At 42.8% G+C, this 25,695-nt stretch overlaps 1 protein-coding gene across 1 annotated transcript in view; it reads right to left on the bottom strand.

Moving 5' to 3' along the window:
* THSD4 (thrombospondin type 1 domain containing 4) overlaps positions 1-25,695 on the bottom strand; it is a 201,838-nt gene that overhangs the window by 99,418 nt on the left and 76,725 nt on the right. The gene's annotated exons all lie outside the window — the stretch shown is intronic.

Raw genomic sequence — 25,695 nt, 5'->3', positions numbered from 1 at the left:
CTTCTTGTTTGACTGACATCTTTCTGCAGGCACTGCACATCTGCATTATTATTTCCATATTCCTGAGTGCACATTAGTCCATCGACAATAACTGGTCTCTCTTCACAAATAGCTTCTCTGTAAAACATTATTTCTGACAATAACAGAACATCATCTCAACATGTTCCTCCACATCCAATTAGCCTTTCAAAGTGCCATGTTTGCTATGAATTTCTCCTCCCTCAAATATTTCTTGCCCTTGCCCCGTGCACGTTTTAGCAGAAAAATAAGGAAAACGCCTTCTGCGCATGGTTTCTAGCCCGCACCCCTGCTCCGGGTTCTCCTTTGCTTTGAAACAAACAAACAAAAAGGCCACCATCAGCAGAAGTTTGGGAAAGTGGATCCCACGTTGCTAAAGAAAGATCCTAACTGAATGGAGATGCCTCTGATTCTCACTGAAGGGGAAGATGAACAGAAAAGCTGATAGCACTCACACCCTGCCCTGTCTAGCAAAATCTTAACTTCTTCCCTTCCCCACGACATGATCCATTCTTGCTACCCCTGGCCTCAACTTAACCCAGATGGAGCTCATTCCCTTGGGGCACTCCAGGTAAAGGCAACAATGTGTACCAAGGCACAGAAGTAGGAAAGAACACTGAGGAAGCAGGAAAGCATGCTCATAGACAGACATGGTTGAAGTGTAGGTTTGCTGCTAAGGATGAAAGGAGGCTGGAGAATTTAGCTGAATCCATTAAGGATCTTGTTTGCCAGGGTGAAGAATCGGAATTTTATTCTATCATATCAACAACCACTGAAGAAGGCGGGGGCCATCCTCAGATTTGTTTTTCAGGTGATAACTGTAGCTGTAGTGAGGAGTGGGTCTTAGAGAGGGGAGGGCAGGCAGTCCAGTGAGTCTTTCTCTTGTCAGTGGGGTGTATGGGACATTTCAGGAATGAACAAGAACCTCCGAAGACAGGGACTGACTTTGCATGAATCCTCAGCCCGCAGCCCAGTGAGAATGGGATGAGATCACAAGGAAATTACACAGACGTGGATTGCTTCAGACAACCACACACACAGACAAGACAACATTTTATCTTGGAAACAGACACTATATTAAAATGCTCTGCACGTTCCAATGGATCCCACACCAGATTTCCTGCACCACACTGCCACTCAGGATGAACCTAGACAATGGGGAGGGAGGGCTGCCGCAGTTTTTCCTGGCAGATGTCTAAGAGCCTGGAGGTTGGCTTCAAGGATACATGTGGCTGCACAAGTGATGCCAAGAACTGAAGGTAACATCCTGCCTCCTCAAAGCCCATCTCTGGACTCTGAGCATCCAGGGTTCACTCCTTAAGAGAGAAGTCAGAACAAGGAGTGTGTGAACCTTCTTTGAGGGGTGATAAAAGGCTAACAGAGCACCCTTCTAGTGTTCTAGTGCCTAGCCAGGGTCTTCGAGAGGCTCAGTTGCTATGGAGTTGCTAAATGTCCCACATGCAGTTCTCAAAGCGGGAGGGACAACCCCATAACGCGAACTGGGCAGATGACGTGCTTTCAAGACCTTTATTTTTAGCACTGAGGGCATAGGTAAATTACATATCTGACAACTGTCCCTTCTCTTGCATGGGGCTATTATGAAGATCAGATGATATAATGAGGGAAAATTTGGACTTGGAGTCCAGGCAGGGCATGGCTAAGGAAGTGCTAGAATCTGAAGCACAAGAAGGATCAACCAGGGCAAGATCTAAACACGTAAACACACATTTTATCACTAATGTTGTCGAGTGACTGCACTGGGCGAAATCTGGGAAATCCCAGGCTGACTCTGACACGGGTCCTGACTCTGGGAATTTGAATCTAAGTGGGGCGATTAGACACACATGCAGAAAATCACACGCTATTGGGCAACGAGGAGTCCCTGCATTCTCTATGTCATGCTGGGCCAGATCAATTCTCTTTTAGAAAGCTGATAATTAACAATGGGGTGCATAAGTCTGCAGAATGTGGCAAGAGCCCAGTCTGAACTAGGGGAATGATGATGGCATGAAGAGGATTTGAAAGACGCTTAGGAAGCAAAATGGACAGGCCTTTGTGAGGTAGAAGGGAACTCAAGTGATTATCTTCCTCCTACCCCGCCCCAGCATCATCAAACCTAACATTTACAGTCTTTGTCATATTCCAGGTCCTCTGAATATGTAGTTTTCTCATTTAATCTTAAAAGCAATCTGTGCTATTGCTGAAAAACTAGGAAACTAAGACTTAAGAGAGAGGTTAGGTAACTGGCCTAAGGCTATGCTGCTAATAAGAGGTGGGGCTGGATTTGACCAGAAATCCCATTTTTGTAACCATTATGCAAAAACTGCCCCCCTCCAAAGGATCAGAGGTCACACCGAAGGTTCTAGCTTTGTCGAAGGAGAGGATGGTGGCTGTGACCTAGGTGCAGAGGAGCAAGTTCAAAGCACTGTTACTATAGTGACTGTGAGAGCTTGGTCCAGAAGTGACTCTGGCATTCTCCTCTTCCAGCATTATGAAGCACCAAGCACATTTTGTATCTCTCTCACGTTGACTGTTTTACCATTATACACACAGAAAGTGAATAAATATTTTAGCTCATCTTTCCATCACATTACTGTCACATAACTTTCTTACTGTTATAACTTTTAATTTTGAGATAGTTTAAGACTCACCAGAAGTTACAAAAACAGTACAGAGCATTTCAGTGACCCATCACCCAGGCTCCTCCAATGACAGTATCTCACATTAGCACAGCGTGTTGTCAAAACCATGCATATCATGGACATCAGTATAACATATTAACTCAAGGATAAACCTTATTTGGATTTTGCCGTTTTTTACCTGCACTTTCTCTTGGTGTATAGGTCTACACAATTTTATCACAAATATAGATTCATGTGCTTCGTTGCTTTCTTTAAAGCAGCTGGTATTCTCCTCTAAAACATGGAGGTATAAGTTGATAAGTGAAGCTGACGTCATTTAGCAGGAAAAGCAGTTTGGCATGAGGGAAAGAATGTTGCACTGGGAATCAGGAAACCTGGAGCATAGTCCTGGCTCAGTGCCTGACTTATGTGTGATTGCTGGGTGGCTTGCTTCTCTCTGGGCTTGGTGCTGAAAATATTTCCACCACCATCCAGATCTTTCAGGGGACAGTGCTCAGAAATGAATCTGACCTGAATTCTGGTTTGCAGATCAGAAGTCTGGTCAACTGGTCTCTGATGGGGTTGACTTAACAGTGCTGGTCTGTGTCTCTAAACCCTTTCAGAGGCACCACCAAAGTGCCATCAGGGGGCACCTAAGGTGACACTGCTGGACCTGGGTCTCGTGCTGGCTCTGCCACTTAGGAGTGCTGCATCATTGGACCTGTTGATCAGCCATTCTGAGCCTCAGTTGATCTGTGGCTGGGGCGGTACCTCATAGCACTATTGGGAGGATCAGATGAGGTAAACACGGAAGGCATTTAGCAGGATGCTGGATAGGGTGGCTTCTCAGGCAACTCTGGGCTTATCATTGTCTTCACAGACTTGGTTTCAGCTGGAATCTATCCATTTTAAAGTAAATCCCATCCTTATATAAGTGTTCAGACTCACTCTTATTTCTATAGCACTTTCTATTACTTCTCAGTTGCAGATATTCTCTTCTTCATTTGGAGAAATTCAGAAAAGCGTGAAGCGCTAAGAAAGGGCCAAGTTCTCCATAAAGGTAAGACAGCTTACATGGCTCCTTTGCACCCTTACTGCTCCAATAGCATTGAGTGATAAAGGACAGAACAAACATCTGGTCCCTGGCCCCTGATCTATACTTCATCTCTCTCTCTCTCTTTTTTTTTTCGCTCACCATGTACTGTCGTTCAAAAGAGATATTTCTTGTTGTTACAAAGGCAATTGGACAAATATCATATATCCTTATACTCTTCCAGTGATTTTTGCAACATGTTGTAGGAAAATTTTATAGGTTGTAAGCCAACACGGGAGAAATTGCTCAAGAATTGCCTCCAACTGTATGCCAAAATTAACCTAAATGAAATTTCCTGTGGGAGATGAGCAAGCTGGATGACATATTTGGTGGTGAATTTCACAGGGAGGAGGCCTCTGTACATCATGGCAGGGTAGGCTGGTGCCAGGCGGGCAGATAGTGGAGCTTCTGATTCCCTAATGGGAAGCAGATGTTTCTGTGCATTCTCAGGAAACACACCAGATAGGGTAAACTCAACTGGTTGGTTAGACACCGACAGGTAAAACAACGTGCCTTAATAACCATGCTTTCCCAACAGTGTGGGAGAACGTTATTATTAAAACGATTAGTCGCTAACACCAATTTACTTACATTCATGGTGAGCTAATTCGTGGAAATACACATGGATGCCAAAACTTTTATTCATGACACCCTGTTGAAAGCAATCTTTTGCCTATGATAAATATCTCCCTCTTATTACGGTCAGGAATGTAGATCAATACCACCTTCCTGGAAAGCTATTTAGCGATATATACTGTCTGACCCAGGAATCCTTCTAGGAATTTACACTAAGGAAATTATAAGAAATGAGGCCAACAATTTCTCTACGAAGGAGCTCATCACAGTATTATTATTAATGAAAACATGGAAACGTCCTAAATGTCCAACATAGGGAAATAGTTAAACAATATACAGAAATCCTCTGGGAAACACGGGAGGGATCTTTTTCCAGTTGTTTTTCTCACGAAAATCTTCTAGCACTTGTGCCAGCACGACTGACCCTCAATATAGTTTGGTAAATGTTTCCTGAGGAGCCTGTACTATGTGCCAATACGGTGTTAGGCAGGGGAGACATGAAGGTAAAACCAACACGGTTCCTACTTATGGTCTAGATCAGGGGTCAGCAAACTACTGCCCACAGGCCGTATCTGGCCCATCACCTGTTTTTATAAATAAGGATTTATTGGAACACAAACATGTCCATTACTTACAGTTTACTCACTGTCCAGAGCTGCTTTTGTGTTATAACAGCAGAGCTGAGTAGTTGCAACAGAGATAGTATGGCCCACAAAGCCTAAAATACGTATGATTTAGTGATTTACAGAAAAAAAAAAAAAAGCCAACCCCTGGTTTAAATCAAAAAGCAGACACGATGCCATCTTTCAATATGGCATGTATATGTTCAGAGGGAGGCATGCAGAGCCCTGCACAGACAAGGCCGAGGCTCAGGTTGAAGGCTCCAGTCTGCCCCTGACTGGCCCTCATCCCGCTGCCCACTTGATCCGTCCCAATGTGTCTCAACTATAATACAGAAGGCAAAGAGTTACCTTCTACCTCAGTCGTTTTCTTCTTTTCCTTAAGCAGAAAACACATACTTTTCAAACAAAACCTCATGCAGAAACAGAGAGAACTCCAATACGTAAAATGAGAAAAGCAGAACCATTCTGGTTGAAGAGGGGCTGGCAGGGTTTGGAAGCCCGCGTCTCACCTTCCTGCTGGCTCTTCTACCTCACGGCCACGGTTTCTCAACTGCGGCTCTAGTGCCAATTTGGCCTAGATAGTTCTTGGTTGTGGGGATTGTCTTCTGCATTGTAGGATGGTTAGCAGTACCCCTGGCTCCTACCCACTGGATGCCAGTAGCAACCCTCCCCCTCAGTATGACAAACAGAAATGTCTCTGGACATTGCCAAATGTCCCTTTGGGAACAAAACCACCCCCGGTTGAGAAGCACTGCTCTAGTTTATTCCACAGCTCAGGGAACACCTAGGAGCACAGACCCCCTGGAAAAAAAGCTTTAAAACATTGGCAATTTCCTAGAAGCGCAAAAACAGTCATCTGTAAGTGTCAGAAGCTAATGAGCACAGAATACTTAATTATCCAGTTTTTAAAAACACTTCCCCACTGTTATCAGGCTAGCCAGTAGCCTTCTAGAGCTCTTGCATCTTGCCTTTTGGCTAAACTTCATTATGAGCAGGATTATGTACTGGAAAGAGCACAGTGCCTGGTATACAGTAGGTGCATAGTGAGTGTTGAATGAAGTAGCAGCTGCTTGAGGAATCAAGAGATCAAAATGATAGGAACTTGCTTCTTGAACTGGATCATCTCTAAGTCTCTTCTGGTGCTAAACTGTTTCTGGGGAAAAAAAAAAAAAAGATACAGCCCCGATGTGAAGAATCCTGCCATGTCTAAAGTCAGAGGAGTTTGCTTCATGTAGACCAAATTAAATTGGAAACAGGAATCAACAGGAAACAAACTGACAATGTCATTCATTTGGAGGGAAGAAATGGTCCATGCGATAAAAGGTATTTTGGCTTCCTTAAAGAAGGTAATTGTGAAACTGGCAATCTGGTTTTAATGACGCTTATGGCTGTCCCTTTTCAGTACCTCATCTTATTTCATTAGAGAATAGCACCTTACCAAGTGATTCCACTGGAAGAAAACGTTGGTGCTCTCCTAGGATAAAATTGGGTGAGAATCAACTACATGAGTGTTTACAAATCTGAGGGAAGTGGTCCCGAGAGGGAAACATTTGATACGCAGTGAGAGAATTACCACCCCTCTTCCCACTAGGGTCGTCTTTCCCTGGAGAGTAGGGGTATTCCAAACTCTAAAATTTCAGTGCTCCGCTTTCATGGTCTTCCTCCCTGACGGACTGAAATGGCTGGGGGCGGGGCATGAATGAATTACAACAAGGACAGCCGCTCTATTATAAAAGTAAGGTGTCCATATTTCTGTACAGAATAGTAGAAACCTCTGGACTTCCACTTTACTTTTAAAATGTAAGGCTGACTGGTAAATTCTCTGTTTAAAGAGAATTCTGTTTAAAGTATTTGGTCAGATTGTATCTTCACTCTGTAGGGCCTCAGGAGGGATGGGTCTGTGAGGAGCTGTGGTCTGGGCAGCCAAGGGGTCAGGGTTAGGAAGTTTCTTGCAGAAAGGAGCAGAGCGATACTTGTCTACACTCTACAGGGCAAAGTTCTGGAAGCCAGATTACTAGCAAAAAGGCAATAGCGAGTTGGGCGGATGAACTGTGCTCTAGGATGGAGGCTGCTTGCACACTGGCCCAATTTACACGGCCTCCTGGGTGCAGACAGCCAGGATCCACAGATCCAATCAAAAGGCCCTTGGAGGACTGTGGGGGAATCCAGGGACCAGCAAAGAGGGAGGCTCGTGCTTGTCCTTGTCATTTCCTTGACTCACAGCCTATCTCGAGACCTGCCTGTTTGCATTTTTCTCCACAAGGTGGCACCTATAAGCCTTTGTAAAAGGGTACTCACATAAGCAGCTAGTTTAGGGACATGAAACAGTGGTTAAACATTAAAAGGAACGATAGTCGAGAAACATAAGAAGGGTAGACTCAGAAATTCAGGGTGACTATATTTACTGTCCTCTTATGTGCACGTTGCTGCCATGTTGTTAAGATGTGATGTTCATTTCTCAAAATGTTTTTGTGGAGCATTTCAAAACGTGGGTGGGATATTCAGGACTTTGATTTCCAAAATGTTCAAGAACGTGCTTAAAAAGCCGTGTGAGTTAAACTTTGGGGGCTACACGGGCTTTTTCGATGTCACTGGGTGATCTCTTCAGGGATGGTTGAGAAGACTGGCTGGGTAGGTGGGTTAGTGGGTGAGGGACAGGGGATGAGAAGAAAAGCTGGCTACCAAAGCACGAGGGCTCGAATCCCAAGACTCTTGAGTGGGGTAAGGGCACACCGAAACGCTGTTGTCGGAAGACGCTTGGCAGACACAGGCAGTGGGTTAGAGATGGAACAGGCTAGAGACTGAGAAGCACACAGACAACTACATTAAAATGGGCACAGAGGGATGGTGGCCTGGACCAGAGAGATGGAATTAGAACAGAGGGCAAGGGCACACCAACGTTAGGCTGGAGGAATGACCAATAAGAGGGATGAAGGATGGTCTATTGAACGTGAAGTGAGGAAGACTTGGAGGTCCGTGGCTTTGGACTCTGGAAGATTAGTAGTGCTGCCTGTTTCAGGCAGAAGCTTTCCTAGGGAAGTAGGCCTTTGATGGAGGCATCTTAGAGCGAGGGTCTGAGTGTACCTCTTGATAATCACGAATTCATTCATTAAATTTAGTCATATTAATTCTCTCGCCCTCTTTCACTGGAACTTTCCTCTAGAACACTAAACTTTTTTTTTTTTTTCAACGGAGCACAGGCTCCAGACGTGCAGGCTCAGAGGCCATGGCTCACGGGCCCAGCCGCTCCGCGGCACGCGGGATCCTCCCGGACCGGGGCACGAACCCGTGTCCCCTGCATCGGCAGGCGGACCCTCAACCGCTGTGCCACCAGGAAAGCCCTAAACATTTAAAAAATTTTAGCTTTTTGGATAGGAATCCTTCCAAACTATGTTTTTCACTCCTCTCTTTTGATTTTCTTTTTTAAAAATCAAGAATAATGAGCACTGTTTGACCTTCTCTAGTCCCACTGCTACCCAAAGTGTGGCCCATGGACCAGAAGCGTAGGCATCATCTGAGAGCTCGTTAGAAACCCTGGGGCCCACGGCAGGCTTAATGAATCGGAGTCTACATTTGAGCAGCGTCTTCAGGTGACTCCTGTGCTATCTGAGATTATTTGACTTTCTGGATCACTTTTTGTTTGCTCCGAGTTCTTTCTACTTTTCCCAAGTTGCCCAACCAATTCTCCCGCTCGGTCAAAACAAAGACAACACAACACCATCACCCTCTAGGTTAAAAATTAAAAAGAAATAATGCCTTTGGGAAGCTTTCCTCTGTGATATTTTTAATAGGGACTGGGTGGAGGCAAGACACACATTCCTAAACAGAGTCCCTTGAGAATCCCAGTACTGGACAGCAGGAAGGGCTCTGGGAGACCCAGCCCCTTGCTCCAGGGATGAAGAACAAAGTCTCAGGAGGGGAAGTGATTTCTCCAGGGTGGCAGAGAGAGGACTTCCTCTCTCTAGAGGCTACAGGCTAGAGACTCCTTTTCATGATACTATGATGTCCCCCTGCTCCTTCTGAGTCAGGGTTTTAACGTTTCCTCACTTAAATGGTCTACGTTCTTTTCTTTCTTCTTCTTACGTCCCTGTAACCATGTGAAAAAGGTTTTGTCTACCAGCTAGAATAGCGACTCCTTTTGGAAAGCAAACTGTCTCTGTGAAAACTTGAATAAACTGCATGGGCTGGGAGGTGGGACCCTGAGGCCTGAGGGTCAGCAGAAATCAAGGCAACAAGAGATAATGGCTAAACTGAGATATAGCTAAATAGGAGAAGAGTCTGGTTTTGCTTCCAGAGCTGGAGACGGAACAAAGGGACAGAAAAGAGAAGGAAGAAAGAAGTTACGAGATTGTGGAGGGTCAATGAGAAGCCCTGAGTGGCTGGGAGCACTGTTAACACTGACCTTGAATCTGAAGTGTGCTCGCTGTGATGTAAACCTCTCTTTGTTCCCAGACTTCCCAAGTCTTCACTGAAGACTTAACATAACATCTCCGTTATGCCTATTTTCCTGCCTTTAAAATTCCCGGTTTAGGTTCCTTTAACCCCTCTTCATCTCCATAATCTGAAATAAGAATTTCTCTTCTATGCTGCCACATCTTCAAAAGTTTTTCTTCTAGACACAGGGATGCCCGCCTAAGAGCATCCCTAATGTATTCCTGCAGATGACATCATCTTTCTGAGCCTTAGTTTCCTTCCCTGTAAAGCAAGGGTATTGAAATATAGTTTCTCAAATCCGTTGTGAAGATTGAATGAAAACATGTAGATGAAGGCACCTAGTTCAGAACTGGCTTGGACTTGGGGCTGGAAAAATGTTGGCATGCTTTCCTTCTCCTTGAGGGTGCACCTGCCTCCCTTCAATGACCTGTCCCTGGTCACGGCCATGGGAATCCTCACTCTCACACCAGGCACACACATTTCTACTCTAACAGAGGAGGTTGTTCTGTTTGCACTGTCCACAGAAACCCCACTTCTATTTACACACGATTCTCAAGTGGTGTTCCAAGCCAGGGTTGTAACGGCAAACTGCTATGATCTATTTGCATTTCAATAACATTCTGGGACAATGGGGATCAAGAATTCCAGAGATTTTCTTATAACTTTGTTACCTCTCTATTTTTTTTTTAAAAGTGTGGGTTTGCTTGTTTTGTTAGTCTTTCCTGGTTTGTCTTAGAGACCAGTTATGGAAAGCCTCAGACGTTGTAAAGAGCTTATGTTCATTTCAGAAACAGAGCAAGGGAGGCTGTGGGTGGAGCTCACAGCTCAGGCATGTTGAAGCACTGTCTTAGATGGACTGTAGGTGGAAAACAGATGCAAAGAGGGATTCAAGCAACTCCCAGGGATTCAGGCAGTAGGAAGCCCCACATATATATTTGATAGCTGTCATGGGTAGAGTACTGGCCACGTGCTAGGCACCTAACACGTTATCCTGTTTAATTATCTTGACTATCCCTACTTTATCGAAGCTCACAGAAGATAAGTAATGTGTAACACAGAGGTGGTGATGGTGGGTTTAAATGAAGGGACTTCTGGCTCTTTCTGGCATAGTCCCTTAGCCCAGTGGAAATCTTTCTTTACCTTAAGAACAGAACCTGGTAGATGGCCGACCAAGGCCTACATATACCGAGGGCTAGAATGTCCAAGAAATCAAATAAGGCTAATTCCCTCTTATTGTTCTATCTCTAGGGCTGCTCTCTGGCTTTTCCTAAGACCCTTTCACGGGGTGCTACTTACGGTCTGAGGACTCCCACAAGGGCCGACTGAACTGTTTCCGCATCTCCTTCCTATAGCTTCTCTTTGTTCTCTTGTCCCCCCACCCCCACCAAAGTCCCATGCTGTCTCTTCCCCTCATGCAGCGCTCATTCACCTAAGGGAGGGGACATCTATAACACCATCCTTTCTTTCATAACAAAGTCAAAGGTCCAAACTTATTTATTGAAATAGTAACTAGCTTTCTCATTTGTCTTGCTGGGAATGGAAACTGTTGGTGCACCAAGCTGGGAAATATTTATGACTCAAGGACAAACATCATTCCGTGAGAGGTATCATTACCCAATCCAAGAGCTTGCCCTTTAGGGCTAGACTGACCAAGAAGTCAAATAAAGATAATTCCTTCTTATTCTCTCTCCTAACCATAGGTGCGTCCAATGTGAATATTTATTTCATTAAGAAATAAAGGGGCTTCCCTGGTGGCGCAGTGGTTAAGAATCTGCTTGCCAATGCAGGGGACACAGGTTCGAGCCCTGGTCCGGGAAGATCCCACATGCCGCGGAGCAACAAAGCGCATGTGCCGCAACTACTGAGCCTGTGCTCTAGAGCCCGCGAGCCACAACTGCTGAGCCCACGTACCACAACTACTGAAGCCCGCACGTCTAGAGCCCGTGCTCCACAACAAAAGAAGCCACCACAATGAGAAGCCCGCACACCGCAACAAAGAGTAGTCCCTGCTTGCCGCAACTAGAGAAAGCCTGCACACAGCAAGGAAGACCCAACGCAGCCAAAAATAAATAAATAAAATTAAAAAAAAAAAAAGAAAGAAAGACATTGTGTTCCATGCATGCTCAGAAGGAAGAAATTTGGCTGAAATATTTAAACACGAAGGCTCCTTCACGCTTCTTTTGAAGGATGTCTAAGAACAGGGTTATCTGTCAAACTCAATGTGTTCCATAACAATAATTCAGGTGGCAGCCAGATGAATAATTCTCACGCTTGCAGAAAACTTCCCTTCTTCTGCGACTTTAACCCTTCTTCTGCCACTTGAAACCAACTTTAAGGTAGGTAGGGCAATGGCAGATAGGATACCCACACGTGGCTTCCAAGTGACTGCATCACCTATAGGCACTTGTGTACGTAAATATTTAGGACATGCAAACCAGTTGGATAAACATTGATTCTTCACCATCTTTGGTGGAACCCTGAAATTCTTAATTTTCACCAGCCCCTTCTTTAAACAGATCATACTTAAGAGCTTTTAAGTCATGCCCCCCAGATGTATAAGCGTAAGAAAGGCTAATGTTGTGATTTCAGGTAATCTATCCTGCATGTGGCTGTGAAGTTTATCTTCCCAAAATACAGCTGTCATCATGTCAGTCCTCTGACTCAAAAGGCTTCCTGATGTCCGTTGTCACTTAAACAAGATGATTATTTTCTCCTAGGCATTATGCCTATATTTAAGTTCCTGATTCCAGGTGGAAAGGAGTGCCTGGGGCTATAGTATCTCAAGAGTGAGCTTTACCCCAGGTGTGATAACTGAGTGAAAGTAGAAATTTTGAAAATGATCCAGCATCATTCCACTTTGATGGCAAAAATACTTTGTTAAAGTGACAGTACCTATTAATTAGCAATGCTAATTATTAATTCTGCTCTAATCTGTTGGGTTGGTTTTGTGATAATAAACGGAGACAAAGTTTGTAAAAAGCATCTGACACAGGGGAGGAACTCAATACATATTATGTTTTATTTAAAGTCAAGTTAAAGATAACATAGAGGGCAAATTCAAAGAAATACAAACAAATGATATTCATTCCTAGCTTAAACAATAGCTGGCTTGGAATGTTACTTAGCTAGAGAACAGCCGGACTGCGTATACTTCAAGGAATGTGGAATGGCAGCAAATATGGAAGTAAAAAGAAAAGCATTTCTCTGGCAGAGTAAAAGAAACCCTAGTTAAAAGAGAACCAGAGCCAAAGTCAAAAAGAGTCAAAAATTCAGTTTTGACAATTGATGGACTCTCTGGACCCTATAAGAAAGGCAGGTTCTCATTATTCAAAGGAGTCCATAGAGGTGATGATGGATGCCAAGAAAAGCAACAGAAAGAAAGGAAACTGGTACTTGTTGAGAATCTAGTAAGGTGACAATATTTACTACCATTTTAATAGAGAAGGAAAGAGGTCATATAGCTAAGAGTCAGGCCATGAACCCACAGCTATCTAGCTCAAACTCTTAGAAACAGAACGATAGGGTGGAAGCCAAACAGGCGAGGTGAATAGTGACTGAGACAGTGAACACAGCGGTGAACAGCACACACTAAGGGGGAAAAGCAGGAGCTACAAGAGAGGGAGTGAGAACAGCTCTGGAAATGGGTGAATGCAGTGCCCACAAAGGCAAGCGTCCTCTGGATGAGGACATGCAGCCTGGGGTTGACAGTGACGGAGAGAAAAATGGCTTCTGACTGCCTGCTCTTCCCTGATAGTTCACGGAAGGGAGTCTCTTAATATTGTGTTGGACTTGCTTTTTATAGTCATGGGAAAGCTGCAATTTCTCAGAATCTTTGGGTTCTCTCTTATCCATTGTCTCCATGTGTTGCCTGAAGCCCTGGCACGAAAAATTTTCCCAACCACTTTTTCCTGTTGTAACAAAAGGATCTGATGGAGGCTTTCTCTCCAGTACAGACCCAAGGGTCTTTAAATCTTTTGGACAGCCTCTATTTCCTATCAGACTCACTCTGCCTCAAGCCTCCAGAATTTTCTCTTTTGACTAGTGAGTGGAAAGGGAAGCTAAAATCATGGCATCACGAGCTTAGAGACCAGGATTTCTCCAAGACCACCTTTTCTCTGAGTGTATTTGAGTCATCCTAGCAATCCTGAAGCTTCACTTTTGAGGCCTAAGGTCACCCTCGTTGAGACTGTAGTCTGTATGTTTCAGGACTACAAAGAAATCCCTGTAGATTCAATTTGCTCAGCTTGTATTTTAAGTAAGATAGGAAACAGCCTGCTCTTTTTAAGGTACAGAAACTTCTAGAGAGCTTGAGCAGAGGAAGGTTATAAACCTATAACTTAATAGGTGCTTTGGTAGAACATTGATTTTGAGTTGTTAACTAAGATTTTACCCCTGAGATGAGAAGTGAACTGGAGTGCTCCAGAGTTACTGGGAGTGTCTACTTGAACACCGGAAAAATCTTTGCCTCAAATAAGTTGGGAATAGTGACATTGTTGACACAAAGCCATTCAGATGGTAACTAGCAGAATGACTTATCTGCTTCTTAGGATGGCTGGAAAACCATATCATCAGCGTAGACGAGGATGTGTGTCTTCCTCTCTGCTGTCGTTCAAAGTCATCAACAAATTGAACCAGGTTTTTTTTTTTTTTCTTTTTTTAATAAAAGCTAAAATGTCAGGGAACAGAACACAAACAAGGGTGGCATAGGGCATTGACCTAGCTGGCCATGAAAAGCAAATTTGGATTTCTTTGTAAATTTGGACCTTGCAGTTGCCAGTGAGTGTTAGCAAATACCCCACTATCTCTCCTTGCTGTAGAAAACCACAGTTCTCTATTTTATGCAAACATCACTAAAGTAGGTAGGAACAATAATAAAATGGATTTTCAGCAAAGGATGTCCTTTTCAAAAAATATAACTTTGAATTTCTTTTCCTAACAGATTTTTGTAATATAGAGAAGAACAAAATGGTCCAACCCATAGGAGGAGGAGGCGGCTTATCACAATAAAATCAGTCTTATTACCAAGTATTCCCACTAAATAAAGAACGCTAGAATCACAGACTTAGAGCGGAAGAAACCATAGAAGTCATCTGGTCTAAGCAAGGTCGGAGGAGGTTAACGTAAGGGGCCAAGATCCATACTGGTGTCAGCCTAGGAACTACTGTTCCCTGCTGAGACCCTGGACAGGTCACTGGGGCTAATTTAACTGATAAAACGTGTGTGCTAGACTAAATAGGCTTTCAAGCTATTCTAAGGTTGTATTTTAATGTTTTCATAATCTTTAAAACATGTTTGTAAAATATGAAGAACTTGATAAACATCCTTTTTAACCATTGTATATGCCTAATTATAACACACTGGACACTGCTGTATTAACTCATTCTTATGCAGCCCTCAGGACAAACTGCTCCCATTTTTAATCAAAGAGATTGCCTGTCTACAATTTGCAATTTGTTGTCTGTCTTAATCAGGAATGCCCAAAAACTGTAAGCTAAAATAAAATTCAGAAACAAATTGGATGCTCAGGCATCTAAAATCATTTTCCATATTCTAAGCGCTAAAATTTCTACTCAACAAAATAGTCACGTGCTCACTAATGGCTATTATAACAGTTAGATGCTAATGTTTTAATTAAAATTAATGAATACTAACACAACACATCGAGTTCTCATACCACTTTGTTTGGAAAAAAGAGCATTGCTGCTAAAAAGTGAAGACTATAAGATTAGATAATTTAGCACAAGCATAGCACTTATTTTTATAAAATGCCTTACATAAATTAACTCATTGAATTTTCCCAACACCCCAAGAGGTAGATGATATTAATTCCATTTTAGAGATGAGAAAACTGAGGCACAGGGAGGTTGAGAAAATTGTCCTAGATTAGCAAGCTATTGAGCCAGAATGTAACCTGGGCAGTCTGGTCCCAGAACATGGACTGTTAACTCCAACTCTCACTACATCTCCTGATGACCTCATGGGTGCCTGGTGACCCTAACTTTGTGAGACATTTCCCTTCTTGGCAAGAACACTGTCTATCTGTTTGTTTGACCCTCTCCCACTGTCAGGGAGCTCCCCACCTACTGAGGAGGCCGTTCATCCCTGAAAGACCCTGACTTGTAACAAATCCTCCCTTTGGAAACCACTCTCTGTGTACCCTCCACCAGTGCTCCAAGCTCTGATCTCTGGAGACCTTTGGACACTGGCCTGTCCCACTTCCTTTCTAATATTTTCCATTTGGTTTGATGTTTTTGCCTAAAACAGTCCTTTTCCTCAACATTATCCCGTCTTTGTCAGGACTATGGGATGAGACTCTGGTGCAAGGAAAGCCCTAGATTTCCAGCTCCAAAGATGAATGATCTAGAATAACTTTACTGATGTACAGTATCAAAAATATATTTTCAGTATCAGACCTTTTCTAGCATTTGGTTTTCCAGAGAAAACAGGGGCTTGAAAATACCCCTTTCGCGAATCTTCTTTCTATGACAAAGTATTTGCCCTTTTCACTCTTCTATTAAAAAGATGACATAAGAAATTTTATATTGTGAAAAAAGATAAAATTACTATTAAATAGCAATGACACTGAGTAATAACTGGAAACTCTGTCTTTGGAATCATGCTCTCCAATCCTGTTGGCCACTCTGGCTGTGTGACCTTAGGCAAGGTGCTTAAATAAAAAAATTATAGTAATTTAAGCCACAAGAGGAAAGCATTTCTCACAGTACTTGGAATAAGAGCTTGTGATTGTTGTTAACAATTACAGTATGAAGATCTGGAGTGTTTAACAGGAAGAAAAGAAGACAGACATGCTAGATGGCTCTAAATATTGGAGGCTTTGTCACATGGAAGAAAGATGTCCTCTTCGTGGTCCCAAGAGGCTGGACTGGGACCAACAGGGGGATTGTACAGAAAGACCTATCACGTTACTGGTCCCAAAATGGAGTCTCAGTGAATGCCTGCCTCATAAGATTGCTGTGAGGATCGGATGTCACAATCTGTATAAAGGACTTAGCACTGAGCCTGGAACATAGTAGGCACTCAATAAATCTTAGCTATGCTCAACATCAAAAGTCAGAATGTACTGAGGATGGAAGCATCTGGAAAGAAAGGTTTAAATCATCAGGTGAGTTACTATATTATCAAAGAATTAATTAAACACCTGTCATGCGCCTAGCACTGACACAATCCTCTAGAAAAATCAAAAGTGGGGTATGTCATGTCTCTGCTCTCAGTGGGCTTAGTGTCTAGCCCGGGTGATGATATCTGTGAGCAAAATAAACAAGAGATCAACTGCAGTTTGGGGAACGCCTGGAATGTCTAAATCATATTCAGCACAACTTGGGTCTCTGTGTCATGCTGTCCTTTTGCTGTCCTTTTGCTCTTGGCTCTGAAGGAGTCACCTGGTTTGGTGGCCTCAACTTGTATCAGGGAAATCAAGACCAGGCAAACCCTGGCCCTCTTGCCATAAATTAGCCACCAGGTTTTGCTATTGTCTGCCCTCTAACTTCACTACACCAGACTAGAAACTTGCTTTTTTTTTTTACTGCTTTTCAAATCTTCCCCAAATATTACTATTTGGTGGCTAAAAAAGAGTACCATTTTTTTCTTGACATGTCTCTACTGAGAAAGGCCAGTAATATACATTATGAGATGTATTATTCTTCCTGACACTAAAGTAAACTTTATTTTGAATAAGAAAAAATATACCTGAATATATTTTAATGCTTTTCTGGCTTGCTCTTTTTGCTAAATGGTTTACTTGTAATTGACCTAGACCATCCTATAAGAATTAGCAGATGAGAATCCCCAGGGATATACTGGCAGTAGGTCAGGATTACATAAAGCCACAAGATAAAGATCATAATTCTTTGTCGATTAACATTTTAAGTTAACTGGAAGTCTTTTAAAATATTTAAATCCCAACATTATCATCGACCTTGTGTTCAAGTTACATCTAAGTGTCTTAGCAAAGAACATAACAAAATTTAGCTCTGTATGCCTTTCAGAACTATTATCACATACTAAGTGATAATAATTCTTGAATTAAATAAAATTTTATGGCTGCAACTTGGCTTCCTTTTCAGTTTACAGAATGTCTCATTCGGACAACGAAGAAATTAGAGCCTAGGTCCACATGGAGTGAAATTTTGTGGTTTAGTGCATTTTTGCTTCTGTATTGCAAATGAGGTGTTTATGTCAAAGAGATACTTTCTTAGCTTCAGTGGATGTCACTCCTGAGTTATATCTGGCTTAGTGGAACTCTCTCCCATCCTCCATGCAAGTCAAGTCACCAGGATTTACTTCAAAATTACAGTTTACAAAGTTGATGAAAGTACTCATCTTTTCTTCTTAGGCAAAGGGAACGGTAGGATGTGACCATGCGCCTAGTTCTGGCCAATGGGATGTATGTGGGAGTGGCATGAATCACTTCCAGGTTGAAGGATTTAATTGCTGGTGCTCAACTCTCCAAACTTTTCTTCCTCTGCCAGAGCAAATCTTACAGACTTTGGGTGAGATGGCAGCTGCCTAAGGTGGTGGAGCCTCCACCGACCTGGGACCCTGAAGGACTAGATAAACAGAGGTCTTGCTGGTCCTGGAAGGACTGGAATGAAAAAGAAATCTTCATTTTAAGTCACTGATATTTTGTCCTTATTTGTCACTCAAGCATAACACAGACTATTTTTCTTGATACAGAACTTCTGATTAAATTGTTAAACCTACAGCCAAAACATTATGTAGAATTTCATGTTAGGTGACAAAGACTAGATCATACTAATTTCTAATATCTGGTAGGTCAAACTATGTTCTGAATTCTTTCTTTCTAATGCCTGATAGAGAGTGTGCTATTGCATTGCTATATCATAGATTTAAATTCCTATGACTATGAGAATAATAAAGTTTGAAATTGGGTAGTTGAAATTGCTTAAAAAGATTTTTTCTTTATTATATAGAAAAGACAAACTGTTAATAGACACAGAATGCTACTTGCCAATTCCACATGCAGTTCATGATTTTCATGTATACTCTCCTAGGGTTCAGACTTTAACTTGGCGTTTCTGGGTTATGAGATATAGTTTGGAAAGCTCCATGAAGGTCGCTGTAAGGAATCTACAAGACATTTCATCACAACTTCTATGTATCACACAAAGCCAGAGTAAAACAGAGGTCCACAAGTAACCAAATGGCCTTCAGCCTTCTGAAAATATAACCTGGAGAATCCTGCATTCATTTGTCCCCACTGCATACTATCAATTCAACATGATACAAGAATACACAAGAATAACCATGTCCTGCAAAAAACTAGAAATTACACATTGACAATCCTGACCTTCACTGCTGCCCCAAGTATGGTGCTGCCTCCACTTTTGGCCATTATCCTCTCACTACCAAATATCTCAAACAAGCACCAACTTTCAAACAATCATGTCTCTTAACCTTTAGCCATGGACTCCCACCCTTGCTAGTTATTGAGATTTTCTCCCTTGAAGATGCTAATGACTTCATTTTACCCTGTATCAAATGGGGTCTTCTCAGTTCTCATTCATTCCCAAGAGCACTGCTCATGCCTCACCTCTTGAATTATTCTCTGCCTTTGCACCCACCTTGGCCCTCCATGCTCTCCTTTCTTCATTTCCTCTACTTGTTTCCAAACTGTGAGCTTCCAAAGTCTCAGTTCGATTCTTAATACTCTTTAGATTCGTGTTTGCAAATATTTAACATGGGATGGCAGGGAGAGGGGCCAAAGGCTCAGTTCTTGACTGTACTTTCTCAATCTATACAGCCCAGGATGTTTTCTGAAAGCCAATCTCTCTTTTTCTTTTTTATTAGTCATCAATTTTATACACATCAGTGTATACATGTCAATCCCAATCGCCCAATTCATCACACCACCATCTCCAACCCCCATGGCTTTCCCCACCTTGGTGTCCATACGTTTGTTCTCTACATCTGTGTCTCAACTTCTGCCCTGCAAACCGGTTCATCTGTACCATTTTTCTAGGTTCCACATACGTGCGTTAATATACGATATTTTTTTTTCTCTTTCTGACTTACTTCACTCTGTATGACAGTCTCTAGATCCATCCACGTCTCAACAAATGACCCAATTTCGTTCCTTTTTATGGCTGAGTAATATTCCACTGTATATATGTACCACATCTTCTTTATCCATTCATCTATCGATGGGCATTTAGGTTGTTTCCATGACCTGGCTATTGTAAATAGTGCTGCAATGAACATTGGGGTGCATGTGTCTTTTTGAATTGTGGTTTTCTCTGGGTATATGCCCAGTAGAGGGATTGCTGGGTCATATGGTAATTCTATTTTTAGTTTTTTAAGGAACCTCCATACTGTTCTCCATACTGTGAAAGCCAGTCTTTTAAAGAATTTGTTAGTAAAGGAACTTTAGTTTTCATCTAAAACTTCAAAAACAGGTGTTCTGAAAGTAAACAAGAAGTTAAAGATCTGTAAACAATGCTTAAAAAGAGTTAATCAGACTTGAAACTAGCACTGATCACTGATTCCCTACTACCTCCTAACAGTGGGTGTTCTCTCAAGAGAATTTTCTATTTATTCTGTTGCTATCAATAAATTCATCTACTCATTCTCACCTGAATTCCTAATGCAAAAGACCACAATCTTAATGAGTTCTTTAGGTGTCTGTGTTTTCCTGCTAAAGTCCATGGATTATATTTGAAAAGCATTCTGCTAATTACTGTCTTTTCTCTTTTTTTACTCTTTTTTTCTTTTTTCTTTCTCTTTTTTTTCTTTCTCTTTTCTTTTCTTTTTTTTTACTCTTTTTTTACTCATCCAGGAAATTCAGAAACCATACTAAGGCAGGAATGCCCAAGTTTCTCGAAGAAATAAAATCTGAATCTAGAAAGCAGTTTTGAGGGTGAAAACAGATGTCATTCAAAGCTCTTAGGAACCTGCTTAAATGTGAGAAATTCCTGAATAGAAGGGAATGCTGGGCTAGTAATCAAACTTGCAGGTCTCTCACCTCACAGGTCCTCCTGTGGTTCCGGGATGTCATGGGAATTGAGGAGAGAGGGGGGAGCCTGTGATTCCTGGGGGACCGGCGGGGGTCAGGGGGGTTGAAGGCACAGCTGCAGGATTGCTAGGAAGAGCTAAGCAAAGAAAGATTTCTTTGTGCTGGTCCCCACCCATGATAGAGAGCCAAGAAGCCAGGAATGCAGGGACAATGTAGCAGAAGATGGTGGGAGCTTCAGTCCAGGGATGGAAATAAGAAATAACTGGAATGAAATAAAATGGAGGAAGAGGAGGAGGTACTGACATCTGTTGACTATCTCTGTACTTTATTTATCCTTATTTAATTTAATTAATTTTTTTTTTTTTTGTGGTACTAGGGCCTCTCACTGTTGTGGCCTCTCCCGTTGCGGAGCACAGGCTCCGGACGCGCAGGCTCAGCGGCCATGGCTCACGGGCCTAGCCGCTCCGCAGCACGCGGGATCCTCCCGGACCGGGGCACAAACCCGTGTCCACTGCATTGGCAGGCGGACTCTCAACCACTGCGCCACCAGGGAAGCCCTCATTTAATTTTTATACTAACTATGAGGCAGCTATTATTTTTTTCCCATTTTACTTGAGTTGAAGGACAGTTTCAGAAAAGTTAATCAATTTGTTGATGATCACATGACAGACCTGGACAAAACTCTGGTCTGCCTCCAAAGCCCACGTACTTTCCATTGAACCAGGATAACAGAAGGCGATGAGCAAGAGCTTCAGGACAGACAGACAGACCTCACTGAGATCTGAGTTCTGACTCTGCCATTTCCCAGCTGGATGACCTTGGTAAGTTTCTTAAGCTTGCGAATCTGTAATTTCCTCATCTATGAAATGGACGCATCATAGTGCCTACCTCATAGGTTTTCAAGAGTCAAATGAGATAATTCATGAAAATGCATACATTGAAAGTGCCACAGACTAAGGACCTAATAAACATAAACTCCCTTTTTATTATGTGATTTTTTTTTTTTTTTTAGTATCACCTCTGCCACCATGTTCCTGTTCCAAATCATGCTGCTGGGAAAGAATAGTATTTTCTTTCTTTGATAATTGGCAATCTTTGTACAATATGTTTTCGACTCCCTGTTAATTAAAGCATTTGGTAACCAGAAGATCATGTGTTCCAACCAATCCACGATGTGTTTCCTTTAGAGAAAGATAGATATAGGAGAAAATAGACCATTCTTTCAGCCTTCCAGCAGACTCACAGTTGTCAATTGGTCCATTTTTACTTTCACAGAAAACCCAACTGCTATCTTCAAGACCATCTTCTCACATGATTACTTTTCCCAGATAGCTTTTCATTTTCCAGGGTGCCTCAAATAAAGCCTGTGTGTGTGTGTGTGTGTGTGTGTTCCCACCCAATAAATCTCCCACTTGGCAAGGAGTGTTGATGGTTTCTGTGAAAGGGTCTTTGTGTCCCTTTTTGTCTAAGAAGCTTTTTCATTAGAAGCCTGGAAGTTAAGGTAAGTGCCACAGGGATTCGAGGATTTCTTGGCTTTTCTCTGATGTCCAAATTATCTCCTGGAAAAATGAAGTCCTACATTCCCTGAAGCCAGTTAATAGAAGTGACAGCTGTGAGAGCTTCAAATCTGGCCTTAATTAATGGGCACTACACAAATGTGACCAAAGCATATTTGCAGAGAAGAGGCTTTAAATAGCATCAAGTGTTTGTGAGCAGGAGGCCATGCTATGGCAGGAAATATCTGACCATCTTAATGGGATCAGGCTTTTGTGTGCAAACAATGGCGAGCAAAACCACAGCCCAGCTGAGAGCCATTAGAATAGCTTCCATTTGTGGCAGTGTGGAAAGGCTCTTCACTGCTAATCAGAAGAGAACAATGAAATTGTGGGGTCATGCAACTGTAACAAAACTGGGTGCCCAAATGAGTGTTAGTACAGTTTACGTGGACTGGGCTTCCCTTTGACCTTGCTGCCAGCCTGGGCACAGAGGAGCATCGCTGCCTTCAAGAAACTCTTCCCGGGCTTCCCTGGTGGTGCAGTGGTTGAGAGTCCGCCTGCCGATGCAGGCGATACGGGTTCGTGCCCCGGTCCGGGAGGATCCCACATGCCGCGGAGCGGCTGGGCCCGTGAGCCATGGCCGCTGAGCCTGCGCGTCCGGAGCCTGTGCTCCGCAACGGGAGAGGCCTGCGTACCGCAAAAAAAAAAAAAGAAAAAAGAAACTCTTCCCTTCACCTCTGAGGCCAGTTTTTTCCTCTCATTTCTGATCAACCTATCTCTAACTTGCTCCTCCCATCTCCTCAATCAGTTAGTCCCCAAGCTACAATTCTTCTCTGTCCACATCTGCCATGTGACTGATTACCCTGGGGGAGACTCCTTCTCCCAAATCACATAAGGATTTAAAAATGTCACTTGTCCAGCTGTGGCCAAAGTACCGGGTGTGTCATTGGGTTGTGGATGTGCTCACGCTTCCCTAGATACTTATACTGAAGACAGCAGAGACCTGAACATGTGAGTATGACATTCATTCATTCATTTCAGACACTTTCATTTCCAGATGCAGATCTAGAAGCTGGCGATGCACACAGAACTCTCCGTGTTCTCAAGGAACTTATAAAAACCCTCCTCCTTGTCACTGCAGCAACTGACACGGGCTGGGTATACCGAGCACTCTGCCAGGTGCTCTACTTGTATGATCCCACATATCCCTCAGAAGAACCCAGTGAAGTGGCTACTATTATTATTTCATTTGACAGACGACAAAACTGAATTTTGAGTGGGAGGGCAATCAGATAACTTTCCCCAAGCTAGGGAGCCAGTAAGCAACAGAATTAGGACTAGAATAGGCTTTCCATTGTCAGATCTCATGCCCTTACCCCTTGTGCTATGCTGACTTTCCTTTCTGGTCATTTGCTTCCCAGTCTAGTGGAGGGAAATAGACAAAGAGGTTCACAATCATTGATCATTGATAATTATAACATCATTGATAATTATAACCCAGCAGGAAAAAGAACTAATAGGAGGGCATATTAATAATCTATACCAATACCCAGGGGAGCTGCATGTTCAAGGAATCAAAATTTATCCCTTCAAGAGAAATACTGCTCTTGATTTCAAGTCACCATCTTTCCCCAGTTACCCCTGTCTTCACGCAGTGGGTCATTCTCACAAGTGGGGATGCTTATTTGTACACCTAATAGATGGAGGCTGACTTAGAATAAGAATCTGAAGAATCTAAATTTGGGGGTAATGTGACAAAACATTCCTGGAAGCGATTTTCCTGTTGAGCGTCAACCAATGCCTAGGAATTCCAAAGAGTTTGATTTTGGAGCAGTTTGTCTTTTAGTGGCTTTTTTCCTTTAGGAACTCTTTTCTTTCCTGTCTCATCTTGATCCCCGAAAAAAGGGACAAATTGTTAGCTAAGGTGCCAAACTGGGGAGACCTGTAATAAAATAACCGCCTTAGACAAGGTGTGTCGTAGTAATTAGGAGATTTGTTGCAGCAATAGGTCAGACAAGAGCTGAAAGGATCTAGAGTTCAACTTCTCCTCACTCATGAATTAGCCCCTATCATTGGCCTCTGTGCCCCCAGGAGAAAATTTCACATGTAAGCTGTTTGTACAGTCTTTTTATTAATGTAAGTAAACAAGACCCTACATGAGATGCAGGAAAGAAATTAACCAGGACCAGGCAATATTTCCAAATCACTGACAGCACTTGCTGGGAAAACAAAACTTTATATCTAAAACATAACAGGAAAAAAGCGTGCAACACTTCAGTCCAAGACATATAAACTGTGGATGGGGAGTTCATTCGACCAATGCTTAGAGTGACTTGAAAACATACAGACCTTTAAAACCCAAGCAAAGTAAGCCAGTCCAGGCTCTCTGGTGGTGGGAACCGAAACTAACAATTCTGACACACTGGGAGACCACAGGGGGTCCAAAGAAGTAGATTCTGGCCATATGGCTTCTGGATTTCACGCTGTTGGTTCCAGAGAACCTCTGGAAATTTTAATCAGGAGTCACATGACCCTAGTAACACCTGGAGAGATGTCAGCTTCATGACAGAGCAAGGTAGACTTACAGGGGGTGTGACTGGTGACACAGAACTCAGGTAATACCAACAAAGATGGGAAGCTGGGGGCCATATTTTCAAAAGACATTTCCATGGAACAGGTAACAGAACTTCTTGACCCACTGGATGTTGTGGCCAAAGAATAAATAGTGATAGCAGCTAGTATTTAGCGAGCACCGTACTTAATGCTTTTCATGGATTATCTCATTCAATTCTACCAGCTTTATGAGACAGGCATGATGATTATCCCCATTTTACAGATGGAAAACTGAGGCCCAGGTAGGTCAAGCAGCCTACTTCTCTAAGATCTCTCCACTAGTAAGACATGGACTCAAGAACTGAACACAACTCTAGTCCATGCTCTTAATCTCTCTGCCGTAGTAGAAATCTGAGTGCAAAACGACAGGAGGATTTCTAGCTTAGGATATGAGATGGGATGGTAGCATCCTGAACTGAAACCCGGAAGTCTGACACTAAAGCATCCCACTGTTTTTCTTATCCCTTTAATACAGGACTTATGTTACCACAGAGGAAAATGGAGGAACATCACAAGACCCCTAAGCCAACACTGCTGAAGCCATTTCCTAACCCTCGGTTAATTGGAACCAAGTGGCCAAGAAGGAATGACTTCTAAGCCTCAGGGCTGCTTCCCCTCCTGGTCTGTCTCTCCCTCTTTCCCTTTTCCCTGAGGCCTCAGAGGCTCAGCTGACTTTTCTTTTTAGTCTCTCCAAGATAGGTTGATCAGTATCTCCAATCCTTTAGGATTCCTCCTCTCTCACAGCCTGGCTGTGAGGTGTAACTGGGTCTCCCTGACCCTTCCCAGCACAGGGCTTCTTCATTTCAAGGTTCTTCTAACCACTAAGGAAGAAAAAAGAGCAAACACAAGAGCTTAAGCTGGTCATTTGTCCTTCTTGGTCTTTCCTTTCTGACTCCAGTTATTAATGAAATGGTGATGTTCTAAGGTCCATGTCTTCTTCTTAGGCCTTTGATGGAGGTCATGAAATAGTCCCTCTTTTCAAAGTTCTCTCTTTCTCAACACTGAGTGTATACTAGAATCACTTGGGGGCCTTTTAAAGCCATTGATGCCTGGGTCTTTCCCCCAAGACTCTGACTTGGTCTGGCATGGGCCTAGCCATGGTCATTTGTTGAAGTGTCTCAGGTGACTCACTACTCTGGGTCCCATAAACGCTGCCTCTTAGAAGGATCCCTTTCCAAGTCCATCCAAAGCAGCAGTTCTCAAATGGGGGTTGTGGGGCGGTTTTTTCTTT

This window comes from Phocoena phocoena, chromosome 2 (genome assembly GCF_963924675.1).
Source record: "Phocoena phocoena chromosome 2, mPhoPho1.1, whole genome shotgun sequence".
In the NCBI taxonomy this organism is placed as follows: Eukaryota; Metazoa; Chordata; class Mammalia; order Artiodactyla; family Phocoenidae; genus Phocoena; species Phocoena phocoena.
This window is presented reverse-complemented; position numbering and strand designations above follow the sequence as displayed.